Here is a 26,814-nt window from a genome sequence, read left to right on the forward strand (position 1 = left end):
AAAAATAAATAAATAAAATTCTCTACATCGTCTTATTTCTTCGACAGTTTAAAGCTGCAAAGTGATTCCTGAAAAACGTTCAGATACATACCAACTTCTGTCTTCAGACTTGGAGTTCAGCGCCCTTACCCAAGATTGCACAAATTGTACACAATGACAACAATTTGGTAGTAGTTTACGATGAGAACCATCGCCAATAGTAGGAGCATTGACCTCACCAGACTTGTAAAGAATAGCAAATAAAAAGGATTTATATATCAACATACTATCTTTTGGTTGTGAGATGGATTACTAACCTCATGTACCCTGATGCCAGGGTTATTATTGAGCCGCCAAGGGCCCCTGATATAGCTCATACTAACGACTACACACTTACATTAGTACGCGGTAACCGGGACCAACGGCTTAACGTGACTCCCGAAGCACGGATCATCTTACTTTCGGACAATCAGGTGATCAGTCTGGTAATGTCCTAACCAAACTAGGGATCACAAATATTTTTTGTGAAATGTCCCCACCGGGATTCGAACCCGGGGCCTCCGGAACATACGATGTATAAGCTTTAGTAGCAATCTATTTCTCGATAAAGTCCTGAGATAATCGGAATTTAATGTATGAAAAAGCTACAAACAGCGCTTTGAAACATTAAGCGTCGAAGAAAAGTTAGTCATACTAGTATTTACAAGAGATATATCTACTCAGCCTGTATCCACCCACTGCTGGCTGGGTAATAGGCCTGCTCTCATTACGTCATTCATTAGTCTCCTTAGTGTAAATATTTCATACACATACATGTTGAAGTTTGGGTATGAACATACTACTGGATTGTTGATTCTTTTATAAAACACTTTATTGCAAATAAACACAACATACAAACAATAATAGACAATTACGAAATAACAATAGAAGTTTAAAATTAACAAATTAAAAAGAAACAATATTTAAGGATTCAAACAACTGTCTCCGGGACTACTGTCAATGTCTATCTATGTCAACTGGCTATCCATCTTATCTGCCTATTCAATCCCACTGCTGGGCAAAGGCCTCCCCTTGATTTTATGCTATCCATCAAACATACATATTCATACATAGCCTATATACGTCCCACTGCTGGGTACAAGCCTCCCCTCAATAAATCAGAAGGGGTATAGAACACTATACTCCAGCTACTATCCATTGTGAAACTAAAAACTTGCAGGTTTAGAATATCCAACCTAACATAATCTGAACTCACCTACGTCACATGAGCCTCTAGGAGTCTTGGCCATCAAGGTCAACTTGACCGGACGAAGCAATTGACTGTATCAAACACGCCAGCGACCCGTGCCTGGGTGCGATTGAGGATGTCCACTCTATTCTTGGATACTCTTTGACCGATCAGTTATGTAAGCTGGGGAGATTGGAGGGACTTCCTTATGGCTTATGGAGGGTTTTGATAGGTTGTATGATGGAAAATTGAATGAGTAATTGTTACAATTGGAGTCTTGCTGATGCGTAGCGACCATTAGACAAAGCCTAAATACTTCTTACTGCTGGGTGCCCTCATCTATTGGAGTAGGAAGTGCACTCTACCTTCGTCAGAGGTTTAGGGACAAGTTTAGAAAAAAATGATATTTAAATTGGCTTGACCGATTGAAACAGCGATCTCTAAATTCGTGGTCAAGATATCTAGCTGTCACCCCGTGGAGTAAAGTTGTCATAAGAGAATATTCTGCATTTGCAACAATATAATTTACAGATGGATATTGGTATTTTATTTAATCTGTTCCATGTAAGCTCTTCCTGGTCTTCCCCTTCCTCTCTTTCCTTCTAGCTTTCCAACTTTTGTGGCTTACATGGAACAGATTAAAGAAAAGGTTAACGTCGTGTCTTATAGGGAAGTCAAGGAATTGGCCTTTATTAGACTGGAATGGAAAATGCTACACCGACAAGAGCGTGGTTCTTAAATTGATGATGATTGGTATTTTATTTAAAAAGGGTTTTTACCGGAATTGGGCGATTACAAAAAGCAAATCCTCATGATAGGTATTATGATGTTTATATATGCGTACAAAATAATTAAAGAAACACTTTATTTCACAGGTACGAAAATATTATGCTGCTGAAAACAATCGGTTTGATTTTAAACATTTATTGCATGGTTTCTGCTCGCATTTTCACTTTTGTAAATTTATTTCGTTACTTTTAAGTACTAACATAGATATATTTGTAGTTTAAAGTAGTTACGTTAAAACTATTCAACTTTAGCTTTAAGTAAGTAGCGAGTTGGCGAAACAGAGTAAGTGTCTTGTTAAGACGTAATAAAACTTATTCAACTAAACTTATTCAGAGGATTCGGCTTAAGCCGATACGAAATGTTCTTATAACAACTATATACAAAATATTAGATAAAATCATGAATACCTTATAATTGAGTAGTTTAACAGCCTCCGTGGTCTAGTGGTTAGAGCGTTAGGCTCACGATCTGGAGGTCCGGGTTCGATTCCCGATGGGGACATTGTCGAAATCACTTTGTGAGACTGTCCTTTGTTTGGTAAGGACTTTTCAGGCTTGAATCACCTGATTGTCCGAAAAAGTAAGATGACTCCGTGCTTCGGAGGGCACGTTAAGCCGTTGGTCCCGGCTATTAGCCGTAAAAACACCTCCACCAACCCGCAGTGGAGCAGCGTGGTGGAGTATGCTCCATACCCCCTCCGGTTGATTGAGGGGAGGCCTGTGCCCAGCAGTGGGACGTATATAGGCAGTTTATATGAGTAGTTTCCTAGGTCAAAGATAAATTAAAGACAGATCTGAGGTGACGAAACGCGTTTTTTTTTTCATTTTAACTTATTTATGAATTTTTATAATGAAAAATTAAATAATAAGTGCGACTTTATGTCTCGTTTTTCTATGACGTCACAGGTTGCTTTTTCATATAAATTCCATAGTAATTTCGTGTTTTGACGTTTAGTAAAAAGTAACTTATTTGACTATTTGGAAAGTAGCCTATTAGTAGTTTATAAATCGAACCTAAATGCTCTTAAAATCCGCTAGATAGATTCTCAGGCATACAGCCTGAGTAAGTGTTGAAACTTAGTGATTCATGTTCTCTCGTTTGGGTAGAAAAATGAACCCACCAACTTATCCAATCACCACCATAACTGTTTCATTTCAACATTGTGACGAAAAAGTTATCGCAAGCTCGTGTTTAATCAGATCCCATTCAAAAAGTATCATAGCCAATTTAAAAAAAAATGAATCAGTAGACAAGAATGTAGTTCAGTTCAATTAACGACTCCCTCTAGTTAGTGGTGTCGGTTCGATGCCCCGGGCGTGCGGTGAGATCAAAACAAATCTCTTTCACAGACAGACATAACCCACGCCCGTCGTCGCTTTCGAGGTGGGCAGAGCCACAAATGATATGCACACACTGTGCAGCTACGCATTTTTCCCCATCTATGTGTGGGAAAAATAATTTTTGATTTGATTTTATTTTCTTGTCACTAAAGTCCTGTGGTGAACGTGTGCATGAACTAAGCACCACTGAGATTTATATCAATTAGACCAACGTGATAGGTGGTGAACCGTATCGCCATCTATAATGGTCTAACCAATTGTGTTAGTGAAAACTGCACTTAAGATAAATTAAAAACTCAAGTACAAGTCGGGTACCGCAGTTCGAACCGGCGGCGCTCCTCGTTTGAGAAGCAAGCCGGCGAACAGGGTAACATTGGTTATTATCACGAAAACCAATACAATTTAGATCAAAAACTAATTACGTAAGCAATCGAGTGCCAGAATATTGTATTTCGAAGGCTTTGTTTCCAAGATCCGAGTTGAAAGTCTATTCCAGTCTGACTAACACAATGCTTTGTCTATGACTAAGTCTTGTGATGCAGCCTAGACAATGGGCAGATGAGATTGTAATACTCTACTAATGGAAATACCTAAGTTCATTTACATTATTGTAAGTATTAACTATTTAGATAACTATTATCAATAAGACAATAAGGCCCGCTTTCATTTGATGAAGTTTGACAGCTTAAACTATAATAAAACTTTTTATTCTACACATTAATTTATTTATTTAATAAACACACGTAACAGGATACAGACACAAATCTTATGAAATAATACACTTTTTAACACTTTTTTTTTCACATTTAGTTAATAATGATAAAAATATATATTATTATTAAAAAATATATATATTTTATAAATGAAATCGTAATAGAAAAATACTTAAAAATAAATAAATAAAGTATAATAATATTAGGTTTGAAGCTGTTGGTCCCGGTTACTACTTACTGATGTAAGTAAGTAGTCGTTACATGAGCCATGTCAGGGGCCTTTGGCGGCTCAATAGTAACCCTGACACAAGGGTTGATGAGGTTGGTAATCCACCTCATAGCCCACACGACAGAAGAAGAGTGCAGTAATATTGTTAAAATTATTTTTCTTACTGACTAATAATTAAGCATGTTGTCCTCTCTACCAGTTGCAGTGCCCTTACCGGGTCCATGTTGATACTATAATACTTACTTCTGCATTTTTATAACACCACATTCTGTACGAAGACATGGCCGCAATAAAACATTTCTATTCTATTCTAAATTGGTCTCCATTTTAATAAGGGACGTTCCAGGCTACGTTCACCAAAATCAATACAGATGGCGTTGTACAGTTTTAACATGACAATTTTTTTTTTATTGTTAAATTGGTAAGTACAATTTTATTTCTAATCTAATTTTCAGTACTCGGGTACATAATGATTCCAAAATACAATGTCATGGCAGAAGCATATTATTATATAACAATAGTTTCTTGATATTTAGATCACATTATATTGCTTCTCTTTATAAAGGGTCATCATTTATGTCCGAAAACAAAGATAAAAGATGCATATGTCCGTTATCCATGAAATTAGAAGGTTAAACGTAGAAAAATCTATACAGCCCCATCCATATTGTTATTGAGGGACGCCTGGAAATTCCCTCATTGAAAGAAAGTTTTGCTGAAGAAAAATCATACCTGAATATGATGTTTCAAAGAGGCGTTTAGGTACCTGGTTTTCACGTAAAGACGACGGTACCTATGTAATAGTTCGTTCGTTAGTCGTTATGCATGTATGTTTGAATCATGGAAACCAGTAACAAGTTCCTACTAGCCATGCCCCATCTCATTAGCTTGCAAATGCGACTTAGGTCACATTAGTGGAAACTACACGTCTGAATGCAATAGCGTGCTGTAAGCACCTACTTGAGCTAGATGAGTCAACACTGAATAGCTGGAGATGGCTTTTGTCTTTAGCATATGGTAAAGGTGAAGGTTTCTGGGTCAGACAAACGGAAACCTTAAGACATATGACAGACACGAGATGATATGGAGGACCTCCTACTCTGGGCGCCATAATAATGACAGAGAGTAAAAAGTTTGTGCTATCAAAAAGACTGTAAATAAATATTAAGATTCTTGGAGGCGACGCCACAGACTGATCCTCTGCCGCCCTCATCCAGCCTTCGAACGAAGGTCGCGTGAAAACGCTAAACGTAGTATTATTCTTTATTTGATATGAGGAGCTCGGTGGCGCAGCGGTAAATGCGCTCGGTCTGCGATAGTTGAAGTAAAGCAACTTTCGCAAAGGCCGGTCATAGGATGGGTGACCACAAAAAAAAAGTTTTCATCTCGAGCTCCTCCGTGCTTCGGAAGGCACGTTAAGCCGTTGGTCCCGGCTGCATTAGCAGTCGTTAATAACCATCGCACTGGGTCGTTAAAGCAGTGGGGACGTTAATGGGCTGATGATGTTGATGATATTGGGGTAAGTTTAGTGCAAAAATGTTGCACATTTTATAAATTTTACAGTGTTATATTATAGCAAATCAATCTCAATCTCGGTCTTATAACAGATTGTACCAGGAGATTGGGAGTGTCAAAACATTTAATAAATTAATTGATGTCTGTTTTTGATCGTTTCTGGTCTAAACTGGGTTAATTTGCAGTTTGATTGATGACGATATCAATCTCTGTACTTGGTTATAATTATAATTAATAATATAATTATAATTATAATTAATAACTCTGGGCAGCTTCCTCTCAGCGATTCATGTAATTTTTTAGACGATGACAGTCCCCCTACTAAAACATTACATGAATCGCTGAGAGGAAGCTGCCCAGAGTTAAATAAAATAGCTTGCAATAGTGCATCAGAAGAATATAAAGAAAAAGTATATGACTTACACATGAAACTTGAATCAGCGGAGAAGGCAATTGAGGATTTAATTTCGGAAAATTGTGCCCTAAAATTACAGATGTCACATTATCAAAATAAATGCAAACATTTATCAAAATTATGCCGTCAACCAGTCAGTCACATAGGAAAGAAACGTTCCCAGAAACTAAATAAGACAATGCCGATTAAAATCACAGAATATCAGCCACCTATAATTCAGTCAGCTGCTGTTTACGATGAAAAGCCTCCGGAGGACGACCGATGCAGTTTGGGCAGCGTGGGTGTCTCTATGGACTCTGAGGTTGAGCCGCCTGAGATCCCTGACCTCTCTGAGCATCGACCAGCCAGTGATGACAATACTATAAGGGCAAAGTCATCAAACAAATGCAGTGAGTGCAGCGACCCTATTCCCAGGAGTAAACAATCCCAATATCACCCACGCTCAACAACGTCATTCCAGGACACTCCTGCCAAGCACAACGTGCTGCTGCTGGCCGACGAGTCCGGCCGTAACATGCGTCGGCTGTTGCAAAGATTTCTTGGTGAAGAGTATCGAGTAAAGTCGGTTATTAAACCCTTTGCGAATTTAAGTCAAATTGTCTCGGATGGCGTTGCATGGTGTGATAAGTTTACAAAAAATGACTATGTTATTTTATTGGCTGGCTCACACGACAGTAATATATATAAGTTCCAGTCAGCTCTTTACCATGTTTTAAACGTGTTGTGTAATACGAATGTGTTGTTCGGTCCTTGTGAAAATAATGTATGGTACAATCTAAAGATGAGTGAACTAATAGAGACAATAAGTGCAAATATCGAGAATTTACATTTTTCTAAACTAAGATATCTCAAGAATTGTAATCTTGATCGGGTTAATTCTTGTCGTTCGCTAGTATTAGACGTTTTCTTATTAAGTCACAAAAATAAGTTAAGTGTTCAAAGGTCGAATGATGCAAAAAAGTTTAATGTTACTACACAGACAGAGCTTAAGTTTTTTCGTGTCTAACAGTGATAATGTCCACAAAACCGGTTTAACCATGTACTATCAGAACGTTAGGGGACTTAGAACTAAACTTAATACATTTTATGTAAATCTATGTGCATCTTCAGCGGACTTATGGGCGCTTACGGAGTCTTCACTTAATGACTCCATTTATGACGGAGAGTTAGTGCCGCGTGGATATAGCGTAGTGAGATGTGACCGGACGGACGGCCGCAAACTGGGTGGTGCGCTACTAATAGGGGCACCGTCACTCCGGTTGCAGCCACTGCCTCTACCAGACTCCCCTAATTTAGATGACGTAGTTTTTGAATTGTTATGTGCTGACGTATACAGGCGTAGTAAAAAGCTATTTACTTGCTGTGTTTTTTATATTCCCCCTAGTAGTAAAGATAGCGACTACATGTACTTATTTCATTTATTAGAGCGAGTTTATACAAAATATGTAGATTTAATAATAGTTGGCGACTTAAATTTGTACTCAGCACCTATCGAAAGCCAATGCTACTTTGAGTATTTTGTGACATTCTGTGGATTTCGTCAATACAATGAAATTAATAACAACATGGGCCGTACTTTGGATGTTGTGCTATCTAATTTAACAACTTATGACATTTCAGTCAATGGAGAGCTCGAGCATTTGGTTCCTCAAGACCCATTGCACCCGCCTTTAGGTATTTATTGTAGATCTGTTTCTCGGTGTTTGGGGGAGTCGACTAGTTGTAAGCCGTCCCCACAAATGATTGAGAAAAATAAGCCATCAATCACTCAAAGAAAAGCGTGGAATTTTTACAAATGTGATTTTCATAGTTTGTACGCGTCTCTGAGTGAAGTTGACTGGAGTTCTCTATACAGCACATGCAATGTTCGGGATGCGATCGGTTTGTTCTATGATGTCATAAATAATATCTTTGACAAGTGCGCGCCTTTAAAGAGACCTAAAGGATCGGATACTCGAGTTTATCCCGAGTGGTACACGGCTGAACTTATTCGTATGATTCAGGAGAAGGCAAAGTGGCACAAAGCTTATAAAGCTAGTCGATCCGCCTCCGATTACGAAGTATTTTCTCACTATCGCGCCATGGTAAAGTGTAAAATCCATACAGCGTATATAAACTATAGAACCCGTGTTGAGGGGGAGCTTGTCGAAGACCCTAGATCCTTTTGGGCTTTTATTAAGAGCAAGCGATCAAAGCGCAGTGAACCGCGTATAAAGCAGAATGACGTATTGATTCCTGAGCATATGTGTGCGAGTGCTTTCGCGGAATATTTCTCTTCGGTGTACGACTCCGAGGCGCCGCGCCTTGATGCAGATGCAGCGGCGGCAGCGGCGGCCGCGGGCGGGGCAGCTACGGCTGAGCGTGTCCATGTTGGACGACTTACTCTAAGCGACGTACGCCTTGCTCTGGCGCGCCTAAAGCCTTAGAAATCGACCGGGCCAGATGGAATACCGCCTTATATAGTGAAGGATTGCTCATGTGTATTGGCGCCCCCTCTTTTATACCTGTATAACCTTTGTATGGCTACTTCTACATATCCGGAACCGTGGAAAACTACACGAGTTATCCCTGTTCCGAAAACTGGTTCTAGTGGTGAGTTATCGGATCATAGGCCTGTGGCTGTTTTGTCAACCTTCGCCAAGGTATTTGAGTCGATACTGTACAACCACATATACACTCAAGTAAGTAAGATTATATCGGTTTCTCAACATGGTTTCCGGCCGGGTCATGGGACGCACTCAAACCTAATGTGTTTCATGCAAGGTGCGACAAATGCTCTTGACATTCGCGTTGGAGGTCAAATGGATGTCGCATACTTTGATTTTAGAAAGGCGTTCGACACAGTCAATAACGACGTCCTTTTGACAAAGTTAGCGGCATCAGGTTTTACAGCGGGACTTCTGGGGTTTTTCGTGAGCTACCTAGCGAATCGTAAGCAGTATGTTGATTACGCAGGTTATATTTCCGAACCCTTTGTAACATTTTCTGGGGTTAGTCAGGGGAGCAACTTGGGGCCGTTAGAATTTCTTTTAATGATCAACGACTTGCCTGATGTGGTTGAGCATGCGACATGTTTGCTGTTTGCGGACGATCTGAAGTTGTGCCTTGCTATCAGGGATATTGCGGATTGTGAGCGTTTGCAGGGTGATATAAATAGGGTTGTCCAATGGAGTCACGAAAACAAACTCCTTTTTAACACCTCGAAGTGCAGTTTGATGTCATATACTCGTGCGCGAGCGCATGACATTAGATATGACTATAAAATCGGTGGGGTGGTAATGGAGAGGGTCGACACTATTCGTGACTTAGGGGTTAGATTCTCACATGACCTAACTTTCAGTGAGCATATTACTAGTGTCTGCAAAAAAGCCTTTCGCAGTTTGGGATTTGTACTCCGTAATACAAAAGATTTAAAAAATGTAAATGCTCTAAAATCACTATATAACGCATTAGTCAGAAGCCACTTGGAGACGTGCTCTATGGTATGGAACCCCCATGAGACCAAATATGGACTCATGCTAGAAAAAATACAGAATAAATATTTAAGGCACATGTATCACAAATTGTATGGAGTGTACCCTTTCTTCCCGCTGATGTATCCAACTCTATTTGTTATCGGAATGGTCGGCTACAACAGCCTTGAAGCTAGAAGAAGGGTAGCACTAGTAACGTACGTTTTCAAAGTGTTCCGTGGCTGGATAAGCAACCCATCGATCTTGGAGTCAATTGGTCTTCTGGTTCCAAATACGCGGTTGCGACGCGAACCGCGAAACCAAACTTTCGTTGTCCCGACATGTCGAACAAACGTCCTTCGACATGCTCCGATACCTACTGCATTGCGTTTGCTTAACGAGCTCTCAAAAATAATTGACGTCTTTAATTGTTCTTTGGTCAAATTCTCAGAAACAGCATTAGAATTTGTAACGTCTGATAATGATGTATGTAATTGACAGGCTTAATTTATTAATTATTTGTATTTTTATTAATGGTTAATTTTGTTTCTGCGGACATGTGTAATTTATTGATGTTAATGATTTTTATCTTGATTTTTATTTTAAATTTTAAATTTTTATTTGATGAACATGTTAGCTAGGTAAGTGTTAATTATTTTATATTATTTTAACTTTTCCTTTAAATTTTAAGTTAATAGCTATGAATGTTATTTTTAATCTTAAGTTGACATAAGTTAGTTTTATTTTATTTTTTGTTTATTGACATTTAAATGTTATTGTATTGGGAGTTATGCCTGTAATAATAATATTTTGGTCTGTGTAAATAAATAAATAAATAAATAAATAATGTATCTACTTCTATGCATGATCATATCCATCGGTGACTTATTAATACATATTTTGTGCAATTGTAATAAGTAAGTGATTGAAGTGTGATGCGTTACCGTTCGTGAACTCGATCCAAAGATATTAAATTCTTTATTGTACACACATTAATACATAATTAATAAAAAAAAATGGCTACAAAAGGTAGACTTATCTCTAAAAGCTTCCAGCCAACCCCGCATTGTGTGAGAGGTCAATAAAAGTGGGAAGGCACAAAGTGTATAACGTATACAGGGTGTGAGTGACATCGTAACCATAGAATAAGGAATAGTACTACGTACAGAACGGCAGCCCCACCATAGTCTGAGCTAGTTTTACCTCCCCCCCCCCTCGGACATAGTTTACACTTGATTCGTATGGCGTCAGACGTCACACATACAGACGCGCGTGTACGATAACGTCAATGTGTGGTGTGTTTGCAAAACGAGGTTGTTTGTATGATCTGTCCGGGTTCGTTACTGAAACTTTGAGAGATAATTCAAACCATGATTCCGAGATATTGGTAAAGAGTAGGTATACGTGTACATACGGTTGGGTTAGGTTAGGTTAGGTTAGGTTCTAGTTCTAGTTCTTCAAAGTAGTTCTAGAATATATTTATAAAGTTAGATACCCAGTATCTCTCCTCACTGTTTTATGTAATACGAGTAGTGTTATTAAAGTTATGCTCTTTGTCTAGTCTAGTCAGTTCTCGTTAAGAAGTTGTTAGCCTCCAAATTCTAGTTTTTAGTGCTATAGTCTAAGTTTACTTTTTGTTAATATTCCAAGATATTTGCTCGAGGCGTGAATGAGGTTGTGGCATGGTCTGTGGTTTTACTTTTTTTTATGAATCACTAGGCTGATTCATTTCTCTGCTTTACACTAGACACAGTTCTTAACATTTCAGTACTGCCGCTACATAAATACAGTACAATACCAATTTCTCATCAAAAAAAAAAGCAAGGACTGTAAACTTGAACCTGACAGAAGGCAGCAGTAACTGTCAGTACTGTTCAGAAGCGGAGGACAGGAGTTCTAGTACGGCTTTGAAATAGGTAACTCTGGGCGCCACACCACTCTCGTCAGACAGAGTACTGCGGGGCGGAAGGCAAGACGGAAACCTCTGCCCTATTTTTCCCTAAAAAGTAGCACGGAGAATGCTACTCCGACAAGAGCGTGGCTCTTAAATTATTGATGATGTTATGTTTCTTGGAACAAAATTCGGAAGTATTTTGGGTATTTTTTCCGTATTTTCCATTCATCACCTAAGACAATTGAACCCATTATAATGCCTGCAAGGGATTTTCGTTCATAAGTATATCTGTATAATGTATATAATATACATAAGCTTCCGAATATATCCCAATTGGGGTAGGTTACATCCATCGCAAGATGAACTAAGTACCCACAACTCATTAAACTTTCTGTTAGACCAACGTGATAGGTGCGTCGTATTGCCGTCTATATGATAAATTAAATAAAAAAAAAAAAAATAGACTTTTACATTACTCTATTATTATTCACTTAAATCTAATGGTTAGCCGACGTCAGCGATATCGACACTCTCCTTGTCAGGCTGTCCTAGGATATAGGCCTCCTCTAGGCATTTCCAAATGTGGCGATCTTTGGCCGCTCTTCTCCAGCTTTTTGGTAGGTCGTCTTCCCATCTTTTATTTTGTCTTCCCCTACGACGTATCCCGTACCGGGGCTACCAGTCAATTATTTGGGTTGTCCATTTTCCTTTCCAACTTCTTACCATGTGACCATCGCCATTTTGATGTTTTAACTCTATGGTGTCGCATCGACAACTCTCGTTTTCTTTCTGATGGTAGCAAGCCCACAATTATCTCGTAGTTGTATTCCCAAAATGCATGTTGGGAATAATATAATATGATAAATGTTACCCCAATAAACGTAAAAGGTATGATTGATGTGGCAAGCAAAATAAAAAGCTTGAAAGGATTATTATATTGACAATACATTCTCTTCCGCGTGTATATGTCACAGAATGTCATTGTTATTAATTGCTTGTGTGAATGTTTTCATTTATTGTCGAGGGGAAATAAGGTTTTACTAAAGAAAATTAAATGTAATGTCTCATTGTAGAGGAAACTCTATTTTTATGAGTGTGTCGTCGGCTAAATGAAGTGTTTTAACGGACTTCTACTACGCGTGGTGTGGAACAAAAAGTACTTAACATTTTCTACTTCGTTTATTATCTAAGTTATGACATAGAAAATGTATTTATTTGACGGCGGTGGTAGTGTTCTGATTGTCTGAAAAGTAAGATGTTTATGTTGTGTTTGTGAAGGCACGTTAAGCCGTTTACCCGGGCTACTAGACCAAACACCTCTACTAACCCGCACTGGAGCAGCGTGGTGGAGAAAGCTCTGAATCCCCTCAGGTTGATTGGAGGAAGGCTAGCTAAGCAATTGGACATTATATTGCGATGACCAGTTATCACTGCAGCAAACGTCATATTTTGACGACATAAGTCAACTTTTCAACGACTCTCCGTAGTCCAGTGGTTGAACGTTGCGTTCACGATCCGGAGGTCCTGAGTGCGATTCCCGGTGGGGACATATTACAAAAATTACTTTGTGGTCCCTAGTTTGGTTAGGACATTACATGCTGATCACCTGATTGTCCGAAAGTAAGATGGTCCGTTCTTCGGAAGGCACGTTAAGCCATTGGTCCCGGTTACTACTTACTGATGTAAGTAAGTAGTCGTTACATGAGCCATGTGAGGAGCCTTTGGCGGCTCAAAAGTAACCTTGACACCAGGGTTGATGAGGTTAGTACTCCACCTCACAACCCATACGATAGAAGAACGACTCTCCGTCTAACCCGTTAGGCTTTCGTGAGTTTGCACTACATATTGTAACATTCTCACCCGCATAATAAGACGAATGGCCTATTTAAGTCTCATTCTGAAACATTAACAGCCTACGCACCTGCCGGCAAGCTAAATTAAATTAAAATTAAACCATAACCAGAATTTATATGTTTGCAAAGGGTAATGTCACTTTGACTTGGTTCAAAGTTGGAAGTCTAGATTTTAGGTAAGAGTTTTCCGCCACTACCAAAATATTAGTTTTATTAACTCTTTAGGATGCGTCGTGGGCTGTTTTTATCTTTTTTTGGTTCGAACGTAAATATCAATTTGTTACGTTACGAAAATAAATCTTACCTGCTACACGCACTGTTTGAGTAGCCACACACCTTGGTCGACGAACGATATAACACCGTTTAATCTCATATTTGTTTACGTTCTCGAGCTGTTTATCTGTAACATTGAATATATTCGATGTCCATTGAACGTTGGGACCACAACAGCCGGGCGTGGTCCGTACGGTGTACACCGAGGTTGCGCCAGTCCGCCATTGCTACGCCTCAGCGTCGCACGTTTCCGAACGAAATACGGGTGCCATTTTGGAATTTCGAAATTCGAATTGCGAACTTTGAAAAAGTTTGTGCTGTGATTTGTGAACTATTGTGGCCAGTGTTTTTACTTTTTAATTTAGGAATAGTGAAGTGAAGTGAATCTCTCTGGATCAGTCTTTTGTTAGACTTTTCTTTGAGGATAGTTTGTGTCACGTGGATTGTTTTTCAAAGCTTTTTGTTATCGGTTTGTATTTACGGTTTAATTTCATACGTTACTTATTTGGGTCGAACCGGTTTTTTCTATAATTATCTCAATACAAAAGGACATTAACGGATTACAACGACTTTATAATACTATTATAATGTTATCATCTAGCAAGTACTAGTTTTTTATGCGATAAAATCGTGGATGTAATTAATTCAATAAACATAAAGACCACGGCCACACAACAACCGATGAATTAAACATTAAAATGTATAGCGTCATATCATAAATATTTATAATATAATACAAATATTCTTCTATTGTTCAAATTATGAAGCCCTAAAGTTTCCAAAATATTTGGAATTTCCTCTCGAGTTTCCAAAACTCAATGGAATGGTTTGCGTGAGTTTGCCTAAGTTTATATTGGGTACAATTCTTTATCGAAGTTTGTGAAACCCCTAACATTTACGATTCAACATAAGAACTTACGTATATTTAGTACCATTTATAAGGTTAAACAGAATATGGTTCTGTCACTCATTAAGAATAAGGATAATATTGGATAAATCATTAATATTGCCAATGAGGGGGGGGACGGGACTACGTTACGCAAAAGCAATAAAGATGGCGTTGTACAGATTTAAAATGACAATTACCAATTTTCTTATTGCTAGGGTACATAATTATTCAAAAATACTTATAGTGTAATGGCAGCGACATAAAAACAATTGTTGTCTGCAAAAAATATTTCTATATGTGTTTCTGTCTACTGCTACTTAGTTCAGATATGGTAAAGAAGAATGTTGCAACATATATTGCTTCTCTTTATTATGGTCAGAATAATAATGGGTGGAAGATGTGTCGTGCCTGGGTGAAATAACTAGGGTCATCATTTATACCCAAAAACAAAAAGATGCATGCAGACATAATAATATGCGTCTTCCATGGAATAAGAAGGTTAAACGAAGGCAACTCTGTATTTTTTTTTTTGGGAACATTGCCTGGAAAGTACCCCCTTGAGTGTTTGTTGAGAAGCAACAAGAATGTTGACGAATAAATGAATTTGAATTTGAAGCTTACCGTAATAATACCTATCCAGTTAATGTTAACCATTACGTGTTTGCTAACTTATTGCATGTTATTTCTCTCCATTCATTGATACTGTGGATTGTGGAGTGGGCCCAACTATTTAAAGTCGTAAGACTGAATGTAATTTAAAAACCAAACCCCTTGTTAAACTATTGTGACAGGGAATCTCAGCCTTATAAGGATATAGCAAATCTGCAATATGTCACACAATAAAAATATGAGACTGAATTTTCTTTTGTTTAAATTGCAATTTCATTAATAGGAAATAATCCTCTGGTAGTAAATAATCATTTGAAGATTTCACATTTACACTATTTTTCCTAACCAGTCTTCAGATAGTGCGCAGTCAACTTCCTTTATCTAAAAAGCAATATTGCTATTTGACGTTTGTTTGCATTGTGCGCTTAGTTTTTTATGCGCAAATGTCAAATAGCAATATTGCTTTTTGTGGCTTTTAACACCCCTGAAATAGATATATCAAACGTATACTTATATAAGTGTTACTGATTTTAAATAGAAAACAAAATTCGCTCAAGAATGGATTTACACCTCTCAGTGATTAAAAAGGTTAACTGTACCCGAAGGTCTAAAGTTGACTTAACATGGAAATCGTTTTAATGGACACGCGGTCCGTATTAATACGTTATTGCAACCTGGTCCAAGTCATTAGAAGAGTGTACTTGTGTTTCGAAACGAAATATCGGATGTTTAAGACACTTAATAATTCTTAACACACGCGTAAAGTCAAATTCGTTGGCCTTAATGAGGCGTCCTGTATTTCTTTTTATATAAAGTCTTCTTACTATACTTTATACTCTTAGAAGTAGTTATATTTCTTTCTATAGCAGCGTGGTGGAGTATGCTCCATACCCCCTCCGGCTGATTGAGAGGAGGCCTGTACCCTGCTGTGGGTTGTATATAGGCTGTTTATGTAACGTTACAGCTTTAAAAATGGTGTGTACGAAAAGTGCAAGAAAAAGATAGAGATTGAATCAAAATTAAGTTTGAATCTTCCAGAATCATAATAATGTAGCGGTAAACTACACCCTTGATAAGAATAGAATAGAATAACTTTATTCCCAAAACAGTGCAGTACAATAGTAGAGAAGATAAAGATAAGTATACAAATCAAAAATACACAAAAAGTCAAAACCAAAATAAGTGATATATAGGATGATAATAAGGTATTCGACTAGCTAAGAATATTAAAATAATAAATTATAAAATGCTAATCTGGAAATAGAAACCAGCCTAAAAGATCTAAAAAATTACTGACTTTATTTCGAAATTTAATTATGAATTAAATAATAATGAGTACGACTTTTTACTGTTTTTACTGGTAAGTAACTAAAATTATTATTTTTCATCAGGAAACAAACGTTGATACAATAAAAACCTCACAAAACTAAAATGACGTCACGGTCCGTAGAAATTACATAGAAAATTTTCGTTTTGACGTATCTCATTTGACTAAGTTGTCCAATAAAGTGGTATAAAAACGAATGCTTTATATAGAGCATTTAATTGCACTGATTTTAAAATTATATAATGATACATGGAACCATACTTAAAATAAGATTCAACAATAAAATTGTCCGTACAAGTATAGTACAACAAAATAAGTACATTCTGTTTGTTTACACGAGATTTATCTCAATTTGTATCGTTGAATTTCAATTCAACCAACACAAGGCTGTGTAGGACGTAATTAAAACAAATTGTTATAGATTAATTTAAGTCAGTTCAGTTCACAGACGCGACAAGTAGGTGAAAAAGTATCATGTTACCTATAACAAACAGCCTGTATACGCCACACTGCTAGGCACAGGCCTCCTGCCAATCAACTGGAGGGGGTATGAAGCATACTCTACCACGCTGTTCCACTACGAGTTGGTCGCTTTACGGCTACTAGCCATGACCATCGGCTTAACGAGCACTCCATCTTAGTTTTTCGGACAATCACGTGATTTAAGCCTACAATGTCCCCATCGGATATCGAACCTGAACCTCCAAATAAACCCCTAACTACTAGACCACGGAGGCGAACTATGCAAATAAAATGTCACAACTTTTTAAGGGGCAGGAACACAAAGGATTGTATTATTATTCATCAAGCTATTTCAATCGTGTGTTGGAGTTAATTAATGTTTATTCTGAGTATGCCAACTCAATACGTCATTGTTCGGTTAATTCAAAGTTTTTTATACCGGTGCAAAATGCGCTTGTCTATTCAATACACGTGCCTATGTGTTAATGGGGTGGGTAGAGCCTCAAGAATTCTGGGGACATTGAAAACACTTTTGATACGAAGTCCTTTTATGGATATTATGAACTGTATGAATGTGGAGGAAGCAAGAGAAGTGTGTCAGGATCGAAGCAAATGGAATTCTATACGTATAGTCTCTGCTTACCCCGGTGGGAAATAGGCGTGAGTTTATGTATGCATGTATGTATGTATGAACTGTATCATGTTTCGTCATTAGAGTATGAGCTAAGTTTATTGATTGTCTACAAATATTACATTTAGATCTAAAAAAAATAAAAGCTTTTGATAACACATTACCTTTTAAAGAAAACGTATTAACGAAATATTAAAGTAACGTTTTCGGTTACAATACGAATTCTAAGACAGAACAAAGACAAAACATCAGCTGACAGTGACAGATAGATAGTAAATTTTTTAGTCACTAGGGGAATGCGGGTAGCACGGAGAACGAAACGCAAAAGCGCATCGATGCGTTTCGATATGCAGCGTTCATCGATCGGGTTTATGTTCATATTCCAATATATTTATCTCGAATTAGGTATTTTATATTGTAATTATCATAAGTTGTTGTTGCCTTTGAAGGGTATTATAATGTTTAAAGTTGACTTCGATTAATGTTTTCACATGTAACTATGCAACCAACTATCACGTCGGCCTAACAGTAAGCTCGATGAGGTGTGGGTACTTAGTTCATCTTACGATGGATGTATCTTCACTACCCCAATTGGGATTTAGTCGTGACTAGTAAATAAAATATATATAAGTAAATAAAAGCAAGAAAGGTTGCTACAGTATACATGTAACATCTGTCACGTCTGATCAATTATATTTAATCTATGATATCAGTTGAATTAACTAAATGCCGCTGGCATGTAAACGCGTCTTATTTATACAACGTCGGTTTCCTTGTTGACACACTTGCTGTCTTATTGGCGCATGTTGTGCTGGTATGCTCCATACACACACAAACTCACGCCCGTGATACCTAATGGGGTGGGTAGAGCTAATTGTGACCATATGACAACGTGCAGCCAGTTTTGATATGGAGTTCTAAGACAGTTATGAAGAGACAATTTACAATTACAATTCATTACTATGTTGCACACATCACGTGCATACAAGTACATGCAGGTAGCCGTACGGGGACGGAAAATTCCACTTGATATTAACTCAGAATCACGGTCTGAATCATCCCTCTCACTATTAGGCACGGTGTCAATTACGCCGTGTACGGTTGTATGCTATAATATCCTTGCAACTGGTGAAGCCAATGTTTTATCTGAACTGTAAAACCCTAGAGAGCAGCGTGTTAGAACATAAATCCTTGATGTCGTCTTTGTGTCTACCTCTTGATATACTGAAGTTGATGGCAGACCGCTCTGCGCTGATACTTTACTGGAAATGAGAATGTTGGAACTGGTTTTCATTATATGAGAAGGAGGCTTATGATGGTGAAGATATTGTATTGTCAAAGAAACGTCCGCAATACCTAAAGGACTAGGCATAACACAAACATAACGTAAGCTATATCCCAATTGGAGTAGTCAGAGGCACAACCATCGCTAGATGAGTAGTACGTGTACCCACTTTAGAACCCTGTCGTACTATCATATTTGACAATTAATGAGACTTACGGTTTAATTTGTCAAAAAAGTTAATGAGACATGGTATCAAAGTGTATACATATTATTACTCTTAACCGTACCCACACCTCACCGAGCTGATTATGCGACAAATTGTATTATTATAAAAAAAAAATGTGACCTGTAAATAAATTGTTTATATTTATAATAAACTGAAACAAAAAAATACATAATTTCAATAATAAATTCGACCCGAAAAACTTCCGACCTATCATTAGGGAAAACACTTTCTCGGCATCTCGACGACATTACGGACTTTTTTGTGCATGAAGTGAAAAATATTGTCTCAAATTTGGGTCAAGCTGAGTTTTAAACTTCATAATGGGATTCTTCACGCCTGTTCTTCATGCTTCGTTTTTTTAAAAGTGTGAAAATCGCCTAATGATTTCAGTTATTTGGAAACGAAAAATACTTGCACTGTATTCATAGCAATAGTAGTAATTTTACAGAATTTTTGTTTTTATAACACTCAGCCGTGTTTAGGGACGCTCATTATAGAGAAAAGTAAATCGAAAAAATCTGATTGGACCGGGATTTGAACCCGCAGCTCTTAGCAAGCCGGGGTGAGCGTGTCCTTTTGGTTTTTAAATATTTAACAATAACTAAATTATACAATTGAATTTATTAAATATTATGCTATAAGTTGCTACTAAATTAATTATAGCTGTTGTTTCTCCGAACATTAAATAAATAAATAAATAATTTATTTTATTTCATTTATTATTATTTCTTATTCACGTCATTTCGTTTTCTAAAATTAAATTCCCTTGCTAGACTGGAAGGCAATAATAAAATAAAATATAAAATTGACCTAATCAACATAAAGAGTGCTTGTAAAGATTTCGTAATAAGAGGGACATGGTAAATTAATTCCATTTTTTTTTTCACGAGCCTAAATAATACAATCACTACGTCATCTTGGTACTAGTACTTTCTATTTAAGCACTTAAGTACTTCTCTTTTTTAGTCTTATATTGATATCATGTGGTTTCCAGGATTTGTGCCCGGTTGATGGCAATAGTCTCGTCCCCTGTTACATGGGACTTGAATATAGCTGGCGAGTAGTGTGGGCACTTGTGTACTACAGACCTCTGTCTACTTCGACGGGGATAAAAGCGTCATGCTATGTTATGTTAAAAGTCTTACTATCATCTTTTGTCTATGGAAGAGCTCTTAAGCTAAAAAGAACAAAACCCGAACATAACAAAAATAGTCTATATAAAACCTGCTGCTTGGCACAGGCCTCCCGACAATCAACCGGATGGGGGATGGAACGTACTCCACCACGCTGCTCCACTGCGCAGGTTGCTGGTGGTGGTAGGTAGGTGACGTGAAGGTGCTTACCTTAAAGCTCAAAGTCCATTTAAAATCCAAAGTCCCTTGTTTGAAAATCTGGGCGTTACAACGTTAAACGATTAGATATTAACCTAATGTCATTCCTACTTAAGTTCTAATTGCTGACTTAGTCTTGGGCCAAATTGCATAAAATCCAACCGCATTTAAAGACAGCTATTGATGCCAGATAGTCGATAAAAAAGTAGACTATATTTTAATAGATCTGTTCATTATAACACTTCGCGAGCTATGTTCTACTTCTAGTGTATACTTCTCCCTACCGCTTCAAGAATACGCATGAATTAAGTATGCATGTAAAAAAAGTGTTTATAGTTTATAAATGTTCTTGTCACTATCCCACGAGGTTCAAAATTTACAATTTAGGGATTAATTTGTTTGCAATTTTAAGTACGCCGTCCTGAACCTTTTCATAAATGATTTAAAGGTTAGTTAAGTATTTATTTAATTATAAACATCAATTAAGAATTACCGTCCCTTGTTATTTGTAAGAGAACTTAGGCGCGGCGGGTTTTCCGATGTTTATTTCTGCATTTGACAGAATCATTAAAAGTATTTTCTTTAAAGGTTTTTTTTGTATTTTTTTTTGTTTTCATAAATTTATACAATATTCCCGTTTGGACGATAAGCTCATAACCTGAATGGGACGAATGTCACGAGTAGCTGTGGCTTGTAGCTCTGCCCACGCCAATTGGGTTACGGGCGTGACTTTACATGTATAGTACAACACAAAAATACTATATTACATACACAGAAAATCAAATTCAAATTCAAAAATATATTTATTTAATATGTTACATAGTTACACTTTGATTCATCATTTTTTACATAACGAACGTCTCATCCGTCTAAAACTACTGCAGCTTCTCACAACCTGTATAGCCGGGGAAAATAAACTGCAAGAAAAACCTCGGCACACGGCCATAGACGTTTTTTTTTAAAAAAATACTTCTATTTTGTCTGAGAACAAAAATATTTATAAGAATTAATCGACCGTAGTGGGTCGATAGCGATAAGCGCTGATTGAGGGAAATTGTCGACCACGCCGGCGGGTTCTGCTACAATAACTGTTATTATAAAAATACAAAGATATAGATATGAACATTTGAAAGAATGATCTTCTTCTATCGTGTGGGTTGTGAGGTGGATAACCAACATCATCAACGAAAGAATGATAAATGAATGATGAATGATTATGGAAGATGTTATTTGTAGGCAGTACACAGAGACCACGGAATTCCATTTACCTGCATAAAATCCAACAAGAATTAGAAGAAAATATTCTTATTTCAATTGCTTTTAAAAAAATATATATATAATTTTCAACCAATAATATAAATGTCAGATAAGGCTTCGAACAGCGGAAGGAAAGCTGCTTCCACAGGCGAAATGCAAATTTTATACCTCTCCGGCCCTGCGCCGTCCTCTACTTGAGTTATAGCTTACGACCGTTGTTACTCGTAGATCATAAACGTGATCGGATTTTAAAAAAAAGAAAGTAAGTACCTATAAGTAGGTGATATTACCACCACCTATTATCACGTTTTGGTCTAACAGAAAGCTCGGTGAGGTTACTCTGACTACTCCAATTAGGATATATTCGTGAGCTTATGTTAGGATGTTATTTTATGTAAAAATATACTTTATTAATTTTTGCTTTTAAACTGTTAAGATAAACTATTCAGAACTAAATAGAAATATCAGGGGGGTTAAAAAGGCTACGTTGAATCAATTCATCTAAAAAAGCAATACCTATTGATATTTGTCGCAAATGTCAAATTGCAATGTTGCTTTATAAGAACCTTGTTGTGGCCTTTTCAGACCGACCATAATGAAATTAATCGAGGTTTTGTTGAACAAAATCACATCAGAATGTGATTTTTCAAAAAGGCGCTTCTGTGTTTTTAAGGTGGCGGTTTGAAGATTCCGAGTGAGAGTAGATACACCCACTTCTCATAATCTAAAAAAACCCTAAAACAGTATTTAAATTGAATCAAAACTCGTCCCATTCTAAACGTATATTTCAACGGACCATTTCCTAAATTTCCCCTAACATTTTGAGGTGAGAAGTTTCTCCTTAACCCCGTAATCCGGAATTCAGCATTTCACTTCGGAATGGCAAGTTTTAGAAACGTTTCAGAATTCAGTGTTGCCAGAGGTGGAATTTCTAAAAGGGAACTAAAGCTGAGGCCACAGTACAAAGCTGTTTATTGGTAGTGTAGAAAAAAGTAAAGCTGTAGATTTCATAAAATAATATAGTCCTTCTTTTTTCTTTTCTTGCAACGTTCTCATTCAATAGCTACTTAAATATTCATTTCTCTTTTTTATCTGTTTGAATAAAGCATTTCGGGAATCGAGGAAATCGAAAGTATTTGTTTGCCATCTCATTTATAGAGCAAACGAGAGAGCCCCCGAATAATATAATCGTTGTTGGATTCGAATAAACATGTCGATTCATCATCCTTGATCGTTTATTAAAGGTAATCTCAAATACTTGTTTTGCGGTGGTTGGATTGTACAAACGAGGAAAAACTGTGTTCTTAAGTTTGTTTTATCCTTAAAAAAGTTTGCATTCATAATTTTAAACGCACCTAAATTTAATCATTGTTGCCCCAAACCCTGCGCAAATCTGTTTGAATCAAGAAATTTAAAATTTTGCACCGTGGTGCGGATAATAGATAATAACGAAGGACATTTCGAAAATCTCATATGATTGAGAATAACGAGAATCCGGCAGTGTAGCGCGACCATTTATTAGTATAATTCTTAAAATACGACCAAATTACAACGGATATTGGATGTACTTGACTTACTTCGCAAGAATGTAGTATCCTACCCATCCATCTTAAAGAGGAAGACGTTCCCCTATCATCAGACTAAACATCTAATCACAGTTCAGAACGGCCAAGGATTATTTTATTATTCACTTATCACAAACAAGCTCATCTTATCATACACAGCGAGTACGATCCTAAGCGTGGGTGTTGTGAATCACATTTGCATGTGTCATGTCATGTTTGATAGGTGACTTGTTTCATTTGCTTTTTTTTTAAAGATTTGACTGTACATCAGTTGCAGCGAATAATGTAAAGATCTAAGAGGAAGGTTACTTGTATCAGGCGCTGCGGTTTGGTTTTATTATTCACATATTATAAGAACACGATATCGTAACAAACATAGGTTAATTTGTCCTGTTGAACAGGCAGTTTTAAAAAAAATCTTATTTATAATTGCACAAAAAAAAAATGAGAATAGACACTGGTTTCTAACGTTGTTTACAAGTGTGGAGTAAGGCGGGAAGGTAGTAACAAAATTATTATTTGTACATCAATGCTGGTAGGTGCATCAAATTCGTTAAAATTTACCGGAGATTTAATATTAGAAGATACTAACTTAAATTATCAAGATGTTAGATAACATAGTAATGTATTAGGGTAATTCTCACCAAATCTCGAAATTCCAGTCCTGTGAGTTTATCAGAAAAACTAATCGACAGAAAAGGGATATTATTTTTTCTTTGAAAAGTATATCATTGCTGCTAACTATGGATATTATAAAATGTGACCCAATGAGAACAAATTTTAATTTTTTTATATAAATATATCTTTGAAAATCATTCCCTCACTATGTCCCACACTCCCGATTATAATATAACCAAGTGAATAAAATCAACTAAATTATAATATAACTGATTGCAAGTTGAACTAAACTATTAAAATATGATACATCTTCATTTATCTACTGCCATTTATAATAATAAGTTAATAAAAGGGGGTACAATTTATTGTAATACTTGTGTCCCATGATTGGTAATCATTCCCTCACACATCTACCGACAGTCGATTTATAATCATACTTTTAATGATTTTGGAACGCTACCATTAGTTTTTGATAGTTGACAACACTGTCAATGTTTCAAAATGCCGATTTCACCTGGTGCGTGCATGACTTTCTCTTGCCAAAAGCTTTAGCAAATTTATTTCAAAGTCTACTTTTTTTAACGTCATTACTCCACAATCAAGAAAAACAAGAGATAAGTAATAATCTAAGTTTTAATTATACAGAAATGTTTGGTATTGGGAGTAGTTTACTAACACAAAGTCGCATGCCTAAAAGTAAGGGTATGTTTACGAGATCGTTTCGTTTTTCTTTGATTTTGTCATTCCCTCACCATCATTCCCTCATGAAAATGTATGGTAAGGGAATGACGATTTATGAGGGAATGATTTGTCTACTTGAGTTTTCTTTCGCTAACTTTCTTGCTAACCTAATTTTCGCATTGCTTTGTTGCTTTAGAGAAAATAACTGCGAATAGAAAGAAGTTGTCCATGGAAGAAGATCAATTAAGAAAGAAAGAGTATGATAGAAAGCGCAGAGAGAAAATGAAATCCGACCCCGAAGGCTTAGAAAAACTTCGGCCAAAAGAAAAACTTAAGTACTTTTTTTCTGGGGCCTACTATATTATACATATCAAGTTACATGCATACTATGAAATTGTTGAAAAAAAACATTTAATTTACAACATTTTTTTTCACATTATTGTGCCGACCGAATTTCGAGATTTGGTGAGAATTACCCATTAACTTTCCTACAGAAGAATACGTCGCTAGGAAATAAGTGTGTTATAAACGTTCCGTGCAACATTACCTAATGTAAAACCGATGAATACTAATTTCATATATTAGTATCATAAAAAAAAGAAGACATTTATTTGACATTCATAAGTCCTTGCCCTCTAAACCAACCGCATCAGATCTTTGAGTAAACCGACGAGTAAATACCTCAACCCACTCAAACTTATTCTAATTAGCAGTTGAAGAACCTACCATTGAAACAGAATGCGTGAATGAACTAATCAGGTATTCCGACTGTGCTCGTAACTGTAACACCACCGTTAAACTCATTGCATTCATAACAACAATGAACGCACTAGGAATAATCCTTTAGCATTTCTACAACGTCCTTATGAATAGTTTTTTTACTATAATGATGGATGATCTTATAATATAACGACAAAAACAACATGAAACTTCAGTAACGTAAAACTGTTCGTATGGTTACTCAAGCCATTATACTGAGAAATTGTGTTCTAATTCAAGTTTAATAAAAATACATCTAAAAATATGTCAATCAAGACATGATTTAACGACACTGAAAATTTTAAGGCTCTTTACACAATCAACGAAACAAAAGTCTTTAATTGTTCGGGAAAAGGAGCAAAATAATATCTAAAAGGTCTCCCCAAGTGGCCATTGTTTCCACAGAGATTAATTTATCTAGCTTTGTCTTGTCTCGAACAAGATTTCGTATTTTGGAAATTTTCAAATTTTCTTTTCCAATGTTCAGGTTTCCCTTTGTGTCTACTGCTTTTGTGTTAGATATTTCCTTTACGAGTTTTGTTTTTACAAAGCATATCTTTTCTTGCTTGTGGCAGTTTAGGTGTTTGCCTTATGCGAAGTTTTCTTTCATCTTTCTTCGGCCAGAGCCTTATAACGTTGGCTTATTAAGTTCATTTATACGTAAATTGGTTATCTGCTTAAATCAACTTTGATAACAAAGTACATTATTATCGGCTAGCTTATTATCAATCGAGCAATATTTTGCTGATATTACCATATATTTAGTCCTAAATCATTTTCGAGGCTCAATACCCCGACGTGAATAACCCAAACATAATTTACTATCGAATAAAATTGGCACAAATAGTTACAAATAGCGGTCCAAAGTTTAACGATAGGATTGTGCAAGATGTATAAGAGGTAGAAGCTGTGGAACCCGGTCCTTTACATCCAGATACCCTCATTATGGAAGGAAATATGGCTCAGGTAGGAGATAGGATCTATAACGTTTGCAGGTCGGTGAACTCTCAGAATTTCCTAGCAGATCGGATGTTTTGGGATGCGCAAACATGTAGTTACGTCTCATATTTTAGGGGAAATGTACCTTTTAGATACATGTTTTATCAAGGCTTCAGTACTGAAAACACATACAATTCGAATTGGGATCTCTTCCCTCTTTTGAAGTTTGTTAAAAAGTAGGACTTTAGGCTGGTTCAGGAAAAACAAATTTATAAATTAAATGATAGTAAATTCAAATAAAATTATGTATATGTATGTCGTAGATTTTACCTAAATAAACGTTTTTATTATTTTTAAATATTTTAAAGTTAGAACAACATTGTTGAGACGATTAAGCTTGGAATTATCACCAATATAATTATGTTATTTATGTAAAAAAAAACATGCAAATTGCTGTGTTGATTCACGACTTATTTGATAACGATCGATTGAAGTTGTAAAATAACAAACTTAATAAAAAACCCGACTGCGAATAAAAATGACTAAAAAGAGGTG

The sequence above is a fragment of the Pectinophora gossypiella genome, chromosome 25, assembly GCF_024362695.1.
Source record: "Pectinophora gossypiella chromosome 25, ilPecGoss1.1, whole genome shotgun sequence".
Taxonomy (NCBI): Eukaryota; Metazoa; Arthropoda; class Insecta; order Lepidoptera; family Gelechiidae; genus Pectinophora; species Pectinophora gossypiella.